The 6,416-nt window shown below is 41.7% G+C and overlaps 1 long non-coding RNA gene across 1 annotated transcript; it reads left to right on the forward strand.

The window, feature by feature from the left end:
- The first annotated feature begins 2,427 nt into the window (after nt 1-2,427).
- Nucleotides 2,428-4,782, forward strand: LOC111538172. Its single transcript, XR_002730241.1, has 2 exons — nt 2,428-2,998; nt 4,575-4,782. It is a non-coding gene; the product is annotated as an uncharacterized LOC111538172 (long non-coding RNA).
- The last annotated feature ends 1,634 nt before the right edge of the window (nt 4,783-6,416 follow it).

The raw sequence follows: 6,416 nt of genomic DNA on the forward strand, positions 1-6,416 counted from the left end.
AGACCTCATAACAATCTAATCCTGATAATAACCCATTAAGGTAGATATTAATAAACTCATCTGTAAAACAAGGATAAGTAAACTGCCCAAGGTCATGCAACTACTAAGTGACAAGGCTAAGTACTAATCTAGATCTCACTATTAACAAGGGATACTGGGCAGTGAGTTAGCTCTTTTAGAAGTGGATATGCTTGGCCAGGCACGGTGGCTCATGCCTGTAATCCTAGCACTTTGGGAGGCTGAGGTATGTGGGTCACCTGAGATCAGGAGTTCGAGACCAGCCTGGCCAACATGGCAAAACCCCATCTCTACCAAACATACAAAAATTAGCCAGACTTGGTGGCGGGTGCCTGTATTCCCAGCTATTTGGGAGGCTAAGGCAGGAGAATCGCTTGAACCTGGGGGGCAGAGGTTTCAGTGAGCCGAGATCATGCCACTGCACTCCAGCCTGGGTGAAAAAGCAAAACTCTGTCTCAAAAAATAAAAATAAGTAGATGCTTGAGCTTTAGAACAATGTCTTGAATTTTTGTGTGGAGAAGAGTGTCCAATTAGCCTCCAGAATAGAACCCTACAATATGGCAGAATCACTCCAGAGCATAGCGTATGTACAAATGGGCAAACAAGACTTAGAACACGACCTAGTTCCTGAGTAGGAACATTCATTCATAGGGTCCTCTTAGGTAAGTCAATTCCACATTCTAGATTTTTCAGGTCAGAATTCATCCCACATATTCTGTGTCATCATCACCATGTGCATTTTTGAGCTAGGTTACCATTTTCACAGATCCAAGATATTGCAGAAGAATTGCTACAAGTCTAGACTTGGCATCTCAAACTGGCAACTTGTCTTTCAAAGCCTGCAAACCCATGTTCTTCAGGAGACATTACCAAATCAAATCTGAATGCTTCTCAATGCTACATGTTGGTTTCCAGGCTCCTCCTGCCCCCGAGTTACCATTCCTCCTTATTACTTTTTAGACCAACCCTCTTTATCCGTCATCCATATACCTTATGTGCTGGGCACCTAAGAGTGTTTATGTTAATCAGGTCCCACTCCAGATTGATTGAGAATGTCTGGAGCTAGGGCCAGGATAGAGATTTTAAAGGCTGCCCTTGCCCAGGTGTTTCTAATGAACAACCAATGTTCATCACAGCTCTAGCTCCTGCTCTCAATCCATACATCAATCTTTCTTTCTCTTGTAAACTCCTTCTCTTTGTAGTGAGCTGAATAGTGTCTGCCCCTCTCCAACAAATTAATGTTTATTTGGAACCTTAGAAAGTGACCTTATTTAAGAAGTCTTTTTTTTTTTTTCTTTTGAGACGAGTCTTGCTCTGTTTCCCAGGCTGGAGTGTGGTGGGATGATCTGGGCTCACTGCAACCTCCCTCTCACAGGTTCAAGTGATTCTCGTGCCTCGGCTTCCTGAGCAGCTGGGATTACAGGTGTGTACCACCACGCCCAGCTAATTTTTATATTTTTAGTAGAGACAGGGTTTCACCATGTTGCCCAGGCTGGTCTTGAACTGCTAACCTTGGGTGATCCGCCCGCCTTAGCCTCCCAAAGTGCTAGGATTACAGGCGTGAGCCACGGCACCTAGCAAAAAGACAGGTTTTTTTAAAGATGTTATTAGGCAAGGGTGTCAAAATGAAACGTTCCTGAATTTAAGGTGAACCCCAAATCTAAAGACTGGTGCATATGAGAAGAGAAGACATAGGAAAACACACAGGGAAGACAGTGGTGAAGGCGAAGACTGGACTAATATAGCTCCAAGCCACAGAATGGCAAAGATCGCCAGGAGCCACCTCTGGGATAAGGCAAGGAAGGATTCTTTCCTAAAGTCTTCTGAGGGAGCACGACCCCACTGACACCTTAACTTTAGACTTCTAGCCTCCAGAATTGCAAGAGTATACATTTCTGTCGTTTTAAGCCACCCAATTTGTGGTAATTTGTTAGGGCAGCCCTGGGAAACTAGGACGCCCTACAGCAAACTCACCTAATGTCTGCTGAGAATTGCTCAGATATTCTAAGTGTCCGTGGATGTCCTCGTGCCTCCAGAATTAAATTGAAAATATTCTAACACTTAGGAGGCACCAAAGGGACTATAGCAAGGAGGGAACTGTTCACTTGAGACACAGAGAGTCATGAGACTCTAGGGTCTTCCAGGGGCCCATAGAACCAGTGAGCTGGCCCAGATTCAGGCTTCCCTAATGCATCTTCTCATCACTTCATTTCCTTTCCATTAGTGGCGGTGGAGGACGTGACTTTTATCTTTAGTGCCAAAGACACTAAGAGAATGAACTCTTCCTGGTAACTAATTAAGGTTTTATTGCCTTCTCTCCCATCATCTCCTCTCTTTTCTGTTGTTTCTGTGCAGGTTCCACTTTTTGTAGTTGTTCTGTCTTTGACTTCTGTTTCCTCTTCCTTTCAGCAGATGGAAAGGCAGCTCAACATCTGAGAAGCCAGTCTTACTCCCCGCAGGCAACAGCTGCTTCCAGAAAATAGCCCTGTAATTGTCACCATCAGATCCATACATTTTCAAGGGAAGTTGGTCCCACACCAGAAGTCATAGTCGAATCACCAGCAGTAATGCAGGGACATACTGATTGCTTCTTGGCTTTTCCAACCCTCTGCCATGGCTGAACATCTTTGTGAAAGTCCAGGAACAATAAATAAGCTTAAGGATAAAAGTCCCCCAGCCACACCGCCACAAACCCCTGTTAAACTCATGCATGACTTGTGGAATCCTTTCCCCCACGGTCACTAAAAGGCCTTTTACGTTTTCCCTCCTTAAAACACCAGTTTACTGAATGGAATGCTAGTTTCTAAATATTTGCTACACACACAGCTGTATATAGAGTTCCCAGGGGATGATTTTTTTCTTGTCATCTTTTAAAACTACAGTTATGTGTTGATTTAATTATCTTCTCTCTAGATTACTCCACCAAAGTACAGTTCCTACTGGAAGACAATGATCTGACCTAACCTACTGTTGGCTGAAGGTGAGAGAATTCAGGCATTGAGCTATATTTTAAATGTCTGTCTTCCTTATTAATAGGGTTGGTCCACAATGAAAACAGCAAAAAGGTTGAAGAACCCAGTGGGGAAGAGTAATTCTAATAGCTCAGCCGTGTGAATGTTTCCTACTGCTAATACTTCGCAGAAATGTCTCAGACCAAATGCCTTTACCTATGTGGTCCGCAGGCTTTTCTGTACATTCATGTTACTTAAGGAGCTTTTACAAATCCTGATGCCCAGGTGATCACCCAACCCCAACCCCAGAGCAATTAGATGAGAATGCCTAGGCTTAGGAGCTGGGTATCCATATTTGTGACAGATGTCCAGTTGGTTTCAATATGCAGCAAAGTTTGGAACACAGAATAGTTACCAAAATGGCCAAATATTTAGATCTTACCATGGCTCTAAAACTCTGCAAAACAGAAGTGAGATTATCTCCCCCTCTCTCTCAGAAATAGATTTTCAAAGACAAGGGACGTTGAGATCCTTAGAGAAAGATATTATGTAAATACAGGCTATTATTATTGCAAGTTGGCAGGTGTCTGGGACATATATTTCATTCTCTTTAATCATCCAAATGAGGCCAAATGTCCCAGGGATGTGGAATCAGCCCATCATTATGCCTAATGGGTACCAAGGATCCAAATGCAGGTGTTATGAAAGGCAGCAGGCGCAATCATTGAGCTCACTTCTGCCACTGGGACAAACTTCAGCTACACATTTTATTGGAGGCAAATCGCCCCCCGCCAAGATCCAGAATCTGCTGCTATTCACTTCTGGCTCAGCAATGTGCACTGCAGAGCAAGCGGCCTTTTCTTCACTAACTGATAATATGAAAAGGAATAGACCTTATCCTTTTCTCTGAGGCACATCTAGCCTCATCATGCAAAATGAGAGTTTAATATTAATCCACTCATCTGAGTCTAATTCAACATAAAACATACCCCAATCTAACGATAAAGCCTAGAACTGCTGATATACCACACAGTAACCTCCTGAGTCTTGTTTTTTCTTCAGCAGTAACTATGGCAATAAAAGGTTGGGGGAGAGTATAAATATTTAAGGACTAAAATAAATCTTTAAACATTGAACAACCAGGTTATATGATGGGTAAACTGGCGACTGGCCCCGAGATGGCAGCTCATCGAATAATGATAGAAACAGCAAAACCTTGGCCATTCCTTTCCTATCAGTGTAGCATTAGTGCATGTCAGCTTTGTAATAGCTTAACTGGCTAGAGCTAGCAGATGGTGTTTTTATGGCCCTATATAGACAGTATTAAGTCATTTTAACTCTTTCTCCATAACTCAGGTTTCCAATCTGGGTTGCAGTTGTCCACCTCTTATCCTCTGAGATGCTCATGAGGAAGAGTACTAACATTTATTGAGCACCTGTTATATACCAGACACTTCTCATAGGGATTTATTAACTCCAGTTTACAGAGAACAGCTACTAAGGGCAGAGCCAAGATTTGAACTGATTGTTTGATTCCATTGCTGTGGTTCCTCCCACTATTGGCATATCATTCTGAACCTCTATTTTCGTTGATTAAATGCACAGGAAGGAGAAAAGCAATTGAAGATGTCTGTTGAGTGATTACCCTCATAATCCGTGACTAAGAGCATCCAAATCAGCATGGCTTGTTCCTGTCTGAAATTATTACTACTTAGGGTTTTTCACGTGTTATTTCATGTATTGATTATTCTGTTTTACACTTGCAGGATGTATTGTCTCTTCAGAAATAAAACTTTATCACTTGCTTCATCAATTCAATTTCACAATGCATTGATTAAACTCCTACTTAAGCATTTCAGCATTTTAAAACATTTTTAAAAAGGTAAAATCAGGACTCTCATGTGAATGATATGCCAAAGGTTTTATTCAACTCATTAATTAATGAAGGAACAAGTGAGGTGTATATAGCCATTTTAATAAATGAATGTTAGAATAAGATTGCTGGGTTACATATGAAATTGACTAATGTCTTACCATAACCTTTGAGGTTAGCACTTCCAAGAGACAGGTATTATTTGCATCTCTATGGGACAAAATTAACAAATTAACCTGTGCCCCTAAGAATTGTAAAACAGTCCAGTCAACAGAAAGTCAAGCCAAGACTAGGGCTTAAACATGCAGTAATCCCTTTTGTTTATTTCTAAGTTTCAGTTTTCCTGACATTGTTCAGACACTGAAGTAGAAGATGTATGCATAGACAGTGACTGGGAAAACCTAGTCACTGAAAAGCCCTATAGCAAAGTTTCAGAGTACACAACTTGGAAACATTCATATCTTAAAAGGCACCTATAAATTATCAAATAATAATGTAGTATAAATTGTATGCATTTATGCTAAAACATCAAAGTTAGGGGAGAAGTAGTATAAGCTGGGCTAAGAAAGGAAGTCATCTTGGAAAAGGAAGTCCTCTTCAGAACTTGGTAGAACTTGTAGGGTGTGGTTTAATGAAGATGAAAAAGAAGGGATATCCAAATGGGAAGAACAGCATGACAGTAAAGGCAGGCACAGAGGTAGATCTATGCAACATTGGTTCTCAGCCATGGCAGCAAATTGCTTTCATCTGGAGAGCTTTTCAAACTCCTGATCCCCAAGCTGCACCCATACTAATTAAATTAGAATCCCCAGGGATGGGACAAATGCCACAGTAGTTGCTGAAGCTCCCCAGGTGATTTCAATGGGCATTTGCAGCTACTCAAGTGTGGCCCATGGACTGACAACCACTAGCAGTACCTAGGACTTTGTTAGACCTGCAGACACCAGCACCCGCTCCCTGACCTACTCAATCAGAATCCCGTACATCAACAAGATCCCCAGGTGATTAGTAGGCACATCAAAATTTGGGAAGCTGCAAGATACTCTGCAGACAGCTCCCACCATCCCTAAACATAAGAATCACCTGGAGCACTTGATTTACCTGCAACTTCCCAGACCCATCCCTTAGAGAACTGGAGTTGTAAAATAGTCCAGTGGATAGAAAGTCAAGCCAAGACCAGGGCTTAAACATGCAGTAATCTCTGCTTATTTCTAAGTTTGGATAATTTTCCTGACATTGTAGAGACACTGAAGTAGAAGATGTATGTATAGACTGTGACTGGAAAAACCTAGCCACTGTCTGCAAAGTTGTACAGTAAAGGGCTTTGAGACATTCCAAGATAGAGCCAAGAGAAGATGAGATTTATCAAGCACTTACATGTTAGTCTTATCAAAGAGGTTTGAGAAACATTGAAAAGAGTTCTCCATTTTTGGGACCAGTAAGTTGATAGCCTTGCCTATCAGACTAACAGAAGTTTGGCTTGATCTGATGATGGTTCTCAGCTCTAGTTACATAGAGAATCACTTGGGGAAGCTTTTCGAAATTACACATATCTGGATCCCACTCACAAAGAC

This window comes from Piliocolobus tephrosceles, chromosome 6 (assembly GCF_002776525.5).
Source record: "Piliocolobus tephrosceles isolate RC106 chromosome 6, ASM277652v3, whole genome shotgun sequence".
Taxonomy (NCBI): domain Eukaryota; kingdom Metazoa; phylum Chordata; class Mammalia; order Primates; family Cercopithecidae; genus Piliocolobus; species Piliocolobus tephrosceles.